This window comes from Phascolarctos cinereus, unplaced genomic scaffold (assembly GCF_003287225.1).
Source record: "Phascolarctos cinereus isolate Bilbo 61053 unplaced genomic scaffold, phaCin_HiC Scaffold_7;HRSCAF=346, whole genome shotgun sequence".
In the NCBI taxonomy this organism is placed as follows: domain Eukaryota; kingdom Metazoa; phylum Chordata; class Mammalia; order Diprotodontia; family Phascolarctidae; genus Phascolarctos; species Phascolarctos cinereus.
Window position 1 is genome coordinate 174,504,030 of NW_027556180.1, and position 12,716 is coordinate 174,516,745.

The following is a 12,716-nucleotide window of genomic DNA, read 5'->3' on the forward strand; positions in this document are numbered from 1 at the left end:
TTCCTTGCAGGGTAAGATAGATTTTTATACTTAACTAAGTGTGTATGTTATTCCCTCTTTGAGCCAATTCTGATAAGAGTAAGGTTCACCCATTGCCCTCTCCCATCTTCCCCTCTACTGTAAAGCTCTTTTGCACCTCTTTTATCTTTCCTTTCCCCCTTCTTCCAGTGCATCTCTCTTTCTCATGCCTTAATTTTATTTTTTATATATCATCTCAACATAGTCAACTCATACCCATGTCCTCTGTCTATGTGTATTCCACCTAACTGCCCTAATAATGCTAAAGTTCTTCAGAGTTACAAGTATCATCTTCCCGTATAGCAGTGTAAAAAGTTTAAAAAACATGATTAGACATCACAGAGTAGGTGGTGATGCCATATATGTGCTGTAAAGGTCACTAAGACCTCTTCCATTCTTATCAAGTGGAGTGCTATTTTTTCCCATTTCATATAATGCCGAATTCAGTCTTCTGAGCAATATGAACTCTCTGATGATCCAATCCATTAGTCAGACTAAGTGCTTGTTGTATCTATTTCCTGTTCCTTCCACCTGTTGTTTTCTTTTGTAGCATCTGTTGGTCAAACTCTACTTAGCCAGTGAATTATCATTTTTTCTTCATTAGGTTTTCCAGTCATCTTATAAGACAGTTCCAAAGGGTCATTGAAGCAAACTTAAATACTTAGTTATACATGAGACTACTTTCAACAATTTTGGGCTACTGTGGGTGGAAAATTTTTCCTGTCCTAAAAGGAGTTTATTAATAGGAGAGATATTTATGTAAATATGCAAATAAAAAGGGACATTCAGGAAACATACAGATTAAATGGAAGGTAGCCTTAGAGAAATTCCTCAGGATAAGTCATGACTGTGTTTCCAGTATCATTCCCATGTTTCCAATATTCCCTCATCGGATTCTCTGCATGAATAAAATAAGATAATAAAGTTCTTTTGATTGTTTAGAACTGATTGATACCTATATATTTCAATATTTGAAATTTCAATATTTGAAAAGATCTATAATTTCATCACTGCTACAGATAATAATCACTTTGTGTCTTATTAATGTTGTAGCCAAAGGAATTCATCATCTAGAGGCCAAGCTTCTAAGCCATAAGCCTCTCTGAACTTGACATAATACATTGCTAGAGCCATATTCAAAGCCTTCAGTTGAACTTAGTGGAACTTCTTCTCTTTTGGTATAGTCTTCAAAAAGCTGGTTACCTTAATGTGATGATGAGTTCTCAAAACAGAATATATGTATATGTGTATAGATACATGCATATATCTATACACATATACATATATCCATGTATGATGCATATTGTATACACACACATATATGCACTTTAGGAGATATATTATGCACATGTATATGTATATACATAGAAGATATTTAGAAAGGATATATACCTACATGTCTTATGTCTGCATGTGTGCATGTGTGCATGCATGAGAGAGAGAGGGGTGGAGGAGGAGGAGGAGGAGAAGGAGGAGGAGGACGAGGGAGAGAGAGAAAGAGAGCGAGAGAGAGAGAGAGAGAGAGAGACAGAGAGAGAGATGTAGTGGATAAGTAGATATGAAAGAAGGCCTGGGTTCATATCCTTCTTTTGGCATATGGGGGCTGTGTGACTCTGGAAAAGTCACAACTTCCCAGGTGCTTAGGCAGCTCTTTAAACCCTTTAAACCCATTAAAAGAATGGAACAGCTGTCACTCTGTACTATCTGCGGGAGTTTCCTAAGCGGCAGTTATTTGTGTCAGTGAAATCACAGGCCTGGCCAAAAAAGTTTATACACATGTATGTATGTATGTGAGTATGTATTGTACATTTAACACTATATACATATGTATATATCTATATACATATATCATACATGTACCCTTTTTAAATAGTAAAAGGTGTTCTCAAGTGAGCAAAGTGACTTTTAATTCTAGTTGACTATATTAAAATTTCTTCACTTCCAGTACTGTGCAGACCACGGATTGGACTCTTATGAATTACAAGACTCTTATGGGAATTGCTAATGTAGTGGTAGATAATATTGCACTCTATATTGCCATAGGAATTGATGTTCCAACCCCCAATGCCTATCAGCCTCTATTACTCAAACCTTGTACAAAGGGGGAAGTTGCTTTCCTATCCATGAGTATGTCATTATGAAATTTATTTGGATGTCATAATCTTGATTTTACTGTGGATATGGATTTAGTAAGGACCAAGATAACTTAAGATGAATAATACATTCCTCAAAGAACAAAAAATGAGCTTATTGATATTTTTTCTAAGTATTCAGTTATATCAAAGGTACTTTTCTGTCTGCCAATTCCATGAACACATATTCATAATATAACTTTTGATTTGCTTTCTAAAACCCAGGTTGAAGCATAATAGATGATGTCAAATGCACTTATGTTCTCAGGAAAAGTTTAGTGTTGTTTTTTTTTTTATAATTATTCTTGAATCACCTATAATGTGTAAACTTTGTACCCTTATTGTCTCAGATAGCCATATGTATAGGGGAAATTTTAAAAATACAGGAAGTTTTGCTTGAAGGTACTCACTGAGAGAAAGAGGGGGCCACAGGGAAGAATGTTCTAGGTGAGAAGGCCACAGGTGCTGAGGAAAGGTTGAGGAGAAGAAGGCAGTTGCGACATGGTAGTGTATTCTAATACATTTGTATTACTTCGTAGTATCATAGGATCAAAGACCTAGAGCTGGAAGTGAGCTTAGAAGTCATCTTGTATGATTTCCTCATTTTACAGATTAGAAACTGAGGCTCAGGGAGCTTAAGTGATGTGGGCAAGGTGACACATCAGAAGTAGGATTTTAGCCTGGGTTCTCTGACTTCAGAATAAGCGCTCTCTCCCCTGTACCACATACCATATATCTTGGATATCAGACATAGAGCTATTTGGTGCAAAAATACTCCCCCTCCCCCAGCTAGACAATCAGATTATTGAATGACTGAGACACAAATCAGTCCCTTCAAACTTAACCCAACTCAGCTAAGAACCTTGATTCACAAATAGCCCATGTCATCAGCTTTGGCTGGCTCCTGGTGAGATTAAGACTGCGGGCTTCAAGCAAGTAAGAATCCTAAGAGGACTGAACAAAAATAATATTCCTGCCACGTTTTCACACTGAACTAGGATTAACTATTAAGACTTTTGTAATGTAAATGCTACCCATGATTTGTTATTATAAGTCCTATGTAAATTCCTTTGTATTGTATTCAATTTTTTTTAAAAAAATTCATTTTATTATTAATTTATGGAATAAAACAAGTATTTCCATAATGTAGTATAAAATATGCTGGCACATGAAACTGTAAATCTATTATTTATGATTTGTTATTACTTTTAAATATTTTTTTCTCCCCTCCCTCCCCCAGATGGCTACCATTAGACCTAAATATGTGTGTATATGTGTGTGTGTAAGTATACACACATACATATATGTAAAAACATTCTACATATACTTCTATTTATCAGTTCTTTCTTTGGATGCAGATAGTGTCTTCCTTCATATGTCTTTTATAGTTAATGAAAGGTTGTTTTATGTTTCTGAGAGCAAGGTAGGATATAAAGGGACAACCTAATGTTCTGAGGTTCTTCCTATAGATTAGAGTATTTAACATTATGTAGGCACCCATGAGGCAACTAGCCAATTATTCCTTACTTCTGCTATATAACCAATCCACTTTATTTTCCCAGGCATACATCTCTTTGATGTAAGCCTTTTTTTACACCACTTTCTGTGCAAAATTCATTGTTGGAAATATGTTATAGCTTGTATTGTTGCACTGTATAGCTTGCATACACCATGTGTCTCTTTCTCTTGCTCCCTTGTTGATCTGCAGTTTGAGTTCTTCAGAGATTGGAATATTGTAAATCTCGGTAGTCACATAGCATAGATAAAATATCCTTGTTGTTGTTGTTGTGGAGGGTGGAGAGGTTTAGACTAAGATATCCTAAGGGTAGAGAAAGTTCCATTGTGGAAACTGCATCTCCAGATTTGAATTGGCCATACATCTATAACTTGTAGTTTTACAGAATAGCCCATGTTTCTACTGGAAAATTATGTGGTTGAATAGGTAGGTGTCTTTTGCTTCAGAGCTAAGCTTGGAGGTCACTGAAAGTTCTGTATAATTACCCAAATGAAATTCAATATACTTCCTTCCTCCAATTTACTTTAGGGCTTAGGTCCATTTACCATTCATTCAAGATATATGTACTAATCGGCTGGCATAATAGGATGATCTGTAATTGCATATCATACTCGAGGCAATAGATGTTCTTTAATTGTTTGTTTTTTCCTAGGTGGAAAGTTAGACTGAGTTCTTCTGAATAGTCACGGATCTTATTTAGGAGTTGCTGCAAAATGACAGAGCTTGCTGCAATCAATGCAGTACACACAAAAAGAAACATCTGGAGCACTTTACTGTTGTTTCATTTGAACCCCATGGTGGACAACCTCCATGAAAACAGTGACTACCTTAGGTGAACATGCAACTCACTGTTTAATGCTTTGCATAATATTCATCATGAAAGGGTCATGAAACTAAATTGTTACATCTTTTAATTATTCTAATGTGATTTTGACATATGGATGGAAGACACCTTAATGGAGAAAAGCCTTTCAGGTTGTATTTTAGTGTATAAATGAAATACATAAACACACAATTAACACAGTGAAATCTTGCATTCTCTAGATCTTCCAATCAATTGTAGAGATATGGAATTGTGATTTCCTGTATAATATTTGAAATACCTTGCCTTTACCCTTTTCATTCTTTCATTAATGACATGCTTTATATATGTCTAGATTAGTCTTGTAAAGATTTGCAGAATTGGGAAAGTAGGAATATGGTCAGTAAATAATGATTTTTCAGTTGGCTTTTATCATTAATAATAAGGGACATCATATTCTCCTTTTATAGAGATAGCTTGAGGTCAACTTATTAAAATCATGCCATCTACAGCCCAGAATTGTCTGTGTGTACCTGATTTTGTTCAACTATTTTTTATGTTTTTTTCTTTATTCTTGTTTCTGTTTCTCCATGCAGTATGGTGAGGACTATGATGTTAGAATACAAATGTGATGGCTCTATTATCACTGGAAAGTAAATATTTTGACATAAAAAATTTCCATAATTTTCCCATTTTCATTTTGTTCATTGTTGGATTTGCAGTTTCACCTTTAAATGGTCTTGGGATGATCAGACTTAACTGGGTCTCTTTCCAAGGCTACTGAAAACTTGCTGCCTTCATTCCCACCTTTGATTGTCATTCCTATCTCTCTTCATGACAAAGAGAACAAGTATTTTATAAATGATGAGTTTTCTTTTGGTTTCCTTACCATGATGGCTGCTTTGTATCAGATAAAATTCCTTAAAATATGATGAGAGTCTGTGTTACTGTCTGTTCTTTTATCTATCTCCCACTTTTATGTGCTTGTAAACAATTCATCTAAATAAGTCAGGTTAGATTTGTCTCAACTGCAAGTTGTAAATTCTTCTAATTTTTATTTATTTTCCTAATTTAAATCTTTGCTGTAACAAGTTAATGGTCAGATTATACACAACTTTAGAAGTAACTACATTAGTAAACAGACATTTCTTGCTGTTTAAACATATTCAGCTTCACTTTTTGTGATACTATCTAGTACTTGCCATATCCAGTGTCTCCTAACTATCTTGAGGAAAATGTTTGTGATATATATATTACTGTTATAAGGCTTCTATGGCCAGGCTACTCATAATGAGCTTTTCTACAGGCCTCTCACATTTCTTACGCCTAAGATATATTTTTGCAAGAAATTTTCCCCACCCTTTCCTATTCTCATTTTTGCATTGAGGTCATTGAATATTGAGGTATTATTAAATTAATTTAGAGGATTTGATCAAATCCCTTTTAAATTTCTCTAAAATTGAATTAAAATTGATGAGATTTTTGTTGCTTCTACATATTAACCTTATTTATATCTTTTAATCATTTCTTTCTTTTTTCTTTTTCTTTTTTGCAATATCTCAACTTCCTCCTCATCTTCTGCCATAGCTGTTGTCATATAAGCAGAAATATCTTCATGGCAATCTTTTTGGAAATGAACACTGCAGTAAAGTATACTCAAGTGCATCATTATATAACAAAACAACTCTTTTATGTGCCTTTTGATGGAAAACCTGTGAGCCATCCTTCCATTTAGCTGTATCTTCCTATTGCCTCCCACTTTCACTTATATTGAGTTTCATATAATTTATTTCCTCTAGTAGTGTTTGCACCTTTTAGTCTCTAGGCAATATTTCACAATTAGCACACCAACAGTTAACATTTTCATTGCTCTAAAAAGTGCGTGATTTTTGTCACCCATTTTGGCCTCCTTTCACCATCATTGCAGAAATTCAAGAGAGTTGCATAAGAATGAAGGATATTTTATATTCTTCATTGTTTCATGGGTTACCATTACCAAAGAATTCACCAAGAGTCTCTACTGGTGATGAGCTTCTCCATATTCAGCTAGGTCAGTCCTAAGAAAGCAGACACAGTCACTTGCTTGGACCATTCTCAAAGTCTTTCTAGCATGGCAGAGAGGTCAGAGATCTTCTTCTTCTGTCATAGCCTTTGAGAACCCAGATTACATATAGACATAATGAGGCATCTGGAGAGGATTTGATGGAGGATGTGGTTCTTTGCCACAATTAATTTATGTTCAGAAATTTATCATCCAATGCTGCGTAAAAGTGAAAAAGAAAATCAGTTGAAATCATGTAGTTCAAACACAAATTCTCTAAGCAAGAAATTCAGAAGGTTAATGATTCAGGATCTAAATGTAGCATGTGCTGTGAAGCTACATAGAAGATTCTTAAAAAACTTTCCTTCCTTCCTTCCTTCCTTCCTTCCTTCCTTCCTTCCTTCCTTCCTTCCTTCCTTCCTTCCTTCCTTCTTCCTTCCTCTCTCTCCCTCCCTCCCTTCCTTTATTCCTTTTTATTTATTGTGCCACTTAGAAATAATGACGATGATCATCATCATCACTACAATTTTTGTAGATCTTACAATGTGTCAAGCATTATGCTAAACATTTCACAAATATTACCTTATTTGATCTTCACAAGAACCCTGAGAGGTAGGTGCTGTTATTATTCCCATTTTACATTTGTGTAAACTGAGACAGAGATTAAGTGACTTGTCAGCATCACCCATCCAGGACGTATCTGGTGCCAGATTTGAACTCTTTCCATTGTGCCACCTAGTAATTTGGTGTATTGAGGTGTAAGGATTGTGGCACTCATCAGTAATTCAGGTAGGCGATCCTAAATGATGCCAGTGGGAATGGAAAAAATTACTTTATGGTTCTGAATTTATTCTTCTAAATTAGTACAATTCCTTGACTTAACCTTCCACCCTCTCCTTATTTTGGTTTTTGAGTAGGCAGAGATGGTTACTTTCAAATATGGTTTTTCTTCTTTCTGAGCTTGTATGATGTCAGAGACTCCTCTCAGAAAGAAGTGGTTACAAGTCAGACTGTGCATGACAGCATGTGCTAATGGTTTAAATGCCATTCAGGAAAGGTGCCCTAACCTTTGGCTCCAGGGCCAGGCAAATCCATTGAGTCCAGCACTGACTGAAAATGTAAGTAGCTTCATGGGTTCCTATAAAATTGTAGATGACAGATTCATAATTTGTTCCTGAGGGAAGTTATGAATGTTCAATGAATACCCTCAACCTTCTAAGGATGAAGTCATGAAGGGCAATTGTTCACTGTTTCCTGCAAAAGATCTCCATATGCTACTGCCTGAGATAGAATATTCATGCTTGACTCATGATAGAAACACTTATGTCCACATGACTGGACATTTCTAGTCCTGGAAATAAGTTCATTTCAGGTTGTCTATAAACACATTTGATTCCCATTTGGCTCCTGAGTTCACCTTGGTTCTGCCTTTGAGATCACCTGAACCATTGTGATATGTTGGGAAAGAGCCCTGACTCTGGAATTAGAAACTGGCTTTAAAAAAAAATCCTGTCTTTGATGTTTGCTACTTGCACAACCTTGACCAAATGATTTAACATTCCTGGGCCTCATCTGTAAAATAATGTGGTTGAATGAATTGACCTCTGAAGTCACTTACATCTCTAAATCTAAGATCCCAAAGGAACTATTGGAAGATGTCTTTTCCCTGAGGTTCATCCAGATCATTGATAAATCAGGGCTCATCTGATCCTTCAGTTTAAGACAGGGGAAAGAGTGATGACTCTATAGTCAAGAGAATTTGGGTTAAAATATCATTTCTGATGCTTGCTACCTATGTGAGCTTGGGCAAGTCACTTAATCCCTTTTGGCCTCAGTTTCTTCATCTGTAAAGTGAAAGCCTCTAATGTCTGTCTACCTTTAAAGCTATAATCCTATGAAGTTATTTTCTTCCTCTGTCCCCAAACGGTGTAGGCCAATAACAGAATAAAAATGTCCTCCACAGGTAGAAGGGACAGATACTACTTGCTCTTTCTCCTTTTTCTGACCTTAATGTCAGAGAAATGATTTAGAATGAATTCAAAAAGTTCTTTAAAGAGAGATCCTTTTCACATACTGCAGGTTTTTCAACCCTAAGTCCATTTTGGTACCACATCTTCTTGAAGAGATAGAAGCATTGATTATATCTTCAGATCTCATTCACTTAACGTTATTTTGCGTCAGACTGAGATGCAGTCAGCCGGACAAATAGTTTTATTTTTGCTTTGTTTTGTTTTGTTTTTGGCCCTGCACCAAGAAATAAGATGAAAAATATTCTACTTGGCTTTACCTCATGCTGCTCAGTGAATTAATTGGAAGAAATGTTCCTGAGCTGAGTCTGTTGCAGTCCTTTACTTCAGGTCATGTCAGGCACCATGCTGGATCATTCATTATAGTTGATAAGTCTAGGGTGGATAGGTGTCTCTCTTCTTGTTCTTGAGAAGATTTCATCTCTATTGTCTCTCACCTTCAATCACCATTAATAGCTATCCTGGCACCAAGTCAGAGTAAGCCCACTTAGGGGATGCATTTTTCATACAAACAATATTAGTCTTAATTTCCATTTTCACAAAGTTGAAGCTGTAGAAAAACAAATGGTGCCAGGAAAGACATCTTGTTCTAATTAGGGCCTGTAATGAAATGTCTTGTGTCTCTGACCCTTTCAGTGTCCTGCTAACTATTCACTGTGCATTGGGCCTTGGAATCTCATTGATCAGGCAATGAAAATTAGGGCCATGAATGCATTCTGCTCACTAGGGCTTAATACTATGGTGGTCATCTATTATAGCAGAAAAAATAATATCAGTCTCTAACTACAATCTGTATTGAAGATGCCTATCTAATTAAAAACCAAAACAAAACAAAGCAAAAAGAACAGCAACAACAAAGCCTTTCTTGCTAAATTTAACTATTTCATTGTTGGTATACATGGGCTTTTAACATGAAAAAGTTCTCCACTCAAACCCATAATCCATTGACTCTTTCCTATAAATTAATCCATCAGTTTGTCTCCCATTTCTGATACCTGGAAGTAAGTTTTTCTGGATAGTAGGAAAGTAAAACATTTCCCTATAACTTAGTAAGTCTGAATTTGCAAAAACAGCCCTATAAAAATTGAATGTTTCTTTCTAGGTACTGGGTTTGCAGTTTGGGTAGCTTTGAGAAGGTGATACATGGATTAAATTATATAGATAAAATAGTTACACTATTCTCAGGAATAGATAGTAGAAAAAATAGGATTATAGTCTAGGCCTAGGTAATTATGCTTTTTCCCCCCTACACATAAATTAGGTAAAAATAGCTGGGCTAAGTTAGTTGAATGCCATGCCCAAACTATGCCTTTCAGGCTATCACTAGATGCATCAACATATTCATTTTTATCTTTGATAAAGAATATACTCTGAACTCCTGTCTGCATTTATTTTTTTAATGAGAGAAATCTCTTTTCCCATAAGCTTTCTTTCCCCCTTTCTTTCTTTTTCAATACCCTGCAGCCTCCATTCCCCCTCTCTGCTGCCCCACTCAGTTTCATAGGTTTAAACAAACAAAAACCTTATTGGCTATTACATTTATTCACAATGTAGCAAATAATATGACATTTAAATATTTCAAAAATATATCACAGTGAGAAAGATCACCGTCAGAGCTACTTCTTACCATTAAGTGCAATTACTAACTTATTCACAACACTGGGAACAAAATCCTACCATTCAGTTCTCAGGATGGCAGTCAATATCTCATAAGAATTCTCTTCAAGATACCTTCTCCACTACATAAAAAAATTAATTCAATTATCTCAGGGTGTATCACTTCCAACTCTTTCTCCTTGATAGATAACTCATTCAATCTCTCAGCAAAGAGCTTCTTTTAGTTTTTTCTCTCTGTCATCAGTCTCTCCCCATGTCTTCTCTCTCAGTTTTGATGGTTAATAGTCTCCAAAATGTCAATTACACTTGTTCTCTCACAAGGTTCTATTCTCTTTTAAAGATACAATAATAGTATTCTTAATATTGGTGGGCTAAGCTATTGAGTGTTATTACATAAAAAATACAACTATTACAAAAAAATATACATTATAGAAATTGTTGCTATAGAAATACAAAACGAAAATAACATGAGGGTCCACATTGGGCTTTGAACTACTGGCACCATTTAAAATTCTGTGCTTTAAGATAATTTTCTGAAAAGACCTCTTCATCCTTTATTAATTTAGAAATAAACAGTTCTCCAGAAGAGAGAAGCTTCTTCTTTGTGATGCTTTTCCTCAGCTCAGGGTCTTCTTAGGAAATATTCATCATGAAATTCCAGAATCTTAGGGTTAGGAGGGACCTCTTAAAGGACTCACATCTACATAACACATAAAAGGGACATGAAAAACAGAGCATTAGGGTGGGGGGAAGGGTAGAGGACTGAAAGATATTTTACCTGAGTCCATCCCCACAATGGAGGCCCCAGGAGGAGCTCACCAATGGGAGAAGGGGGCCACCATGGTGGAGGGATACTCCTAGGTGAGAAAGCCACTGATTTTCAGGGAAGGTCCCAGGTGAGAAAATAGTTTAGGCATGGTGTCTAAATCTGGGGAATCAGAAATAGAGCAGGAAGGGGACTACAAAAGTGTTATTATAAGGATCATATGAGATGATGTATGGAAAAAAAGCACTCTGTAAACCTTAAAGCAACACGAAAGTACATACAGACTATTGCAAAACAAGAAGAAATAGGAAAACATGAATACAACAAAAATAAAACTAAATGCTGGGTAATTAAAATGATGAAGGTTGGCAGGAATGAGGGACTAAGAGGTAACATATTGCATATTTTGTTAGACTTGGTTGATATGTTGGTTTATTTTTCAGAACTGCTTTTTCTTTTTTTTTAATTCTTTGTTAAAAGAGATGGCTCACTGGATAGGGAAAGAAGGAAGGATATAGAAACTTAAGTGATATAAAAACAAAAGCTGTCAATGAAAACCTTTAAATCACTATATAAATGCTTTTTATTGCTATTATTATTATTATTACATCACTATTATATATAAAATGAGAAAGTTGGATTAGGTGCTCTGTAATGTTCCTGATAGCTTTCACTTCTTCTGATTCTATGACAAAGCTGGAAATTGGTCTAGTGACCTCTATAGCGACTTGAACTTTTTGAGCTTTTCTGGGCAAAAATCCTAATTACTGCTCCAATTTGGGTCCTTAGCTTTCTTCATAGCTTTTATGTCACCTCATCCTCTCACCACCCTCAGTTCCAAGGGCCCCTGGCATTATACAATTTGACTCCATGTTATTTTCCTGGTGTATTTTGCATTACTGCCCTTCACATACTTTATGTCTCATTCAAAGTAGATTGTTTCTATGCATTTACCCAAGCCATCTTCCATGACTGAGTTGCAAACCTTTATTAATTCTATCTCTTAGAATCCTCATATTCTTTCAAGTTGAGGCTTTGATATCACATCTTTGGGAACGTTTCCCTGATTCTCTTGATTATTAGGGTTCTCTCCCTTTTCAAATTACTTTGTATTTACCCATAAGTGATCATCTGTGTACATTCTGCAGTACTGTTTTCAGTTTGGGGGACTATGGTTTATTTCTCCTGCATTAACAAACTGGAGAGTGTTCAGAGAAGGGCAACTATGATGATGAAGGGCTTTGAATTCATGTTGTATAAGGACTGGCTGAATGAATAACCACATTTAGCCTGGAGAAGAGGAGACTCAGGAAGATATATGACATCTGTGGCACAGTGGAAAGGGCAGTGACTTTGTAGACAGACAACCTGGGTTCAGATCCTATTTCTGATGCTTATTACCTGCAAGATCTTTGACAAATCACTTGTCTTCCTTAGTTTTCAATTTTCTCCTGTAAAATGTGGGGAGTTGGATTATATAGCCTCTTCAGTCCCTTCCAGCTCAAGATCTATGACACTAAAGACTTGAAGGACAATCATGTGGATGATGGAATAAGCTTGTTCTTTTTGGGTAGAGCAAGAAGTAACATTTGAAGTTGCAACGAGCCTCATAATGGGTGGTGGTAGTAGGAAACTTTCTACAACTAAAGATGTTCCAAAGTAGAATGAGCTGCTATGAGAGGAAGTATTTTCCTTCTCACTGAAAGTTCTTAAGAGGGTGCTTTTTTGGGTGTGTGCTAGTGGGGCATCATTTTAGGCATGGGTTGGATTAGATGGCCAGTAAAGTCTCAAATTCTG

General features: G+C 35.9%; 1 pseudogene; it reads right to left on the reverse strand.

Annotated features, from left to right (window-relative positions):
- Positions 1–335: 335 nt before the first annotated feature.
- Positions 336–456, reverse strand: LOC144454894 (U6atac minor spliceosomal RNA; annotated as a pseudogene).
- Between the last annotated feature and the right edge of the window lie 12,260 nt (positions 457–12,716).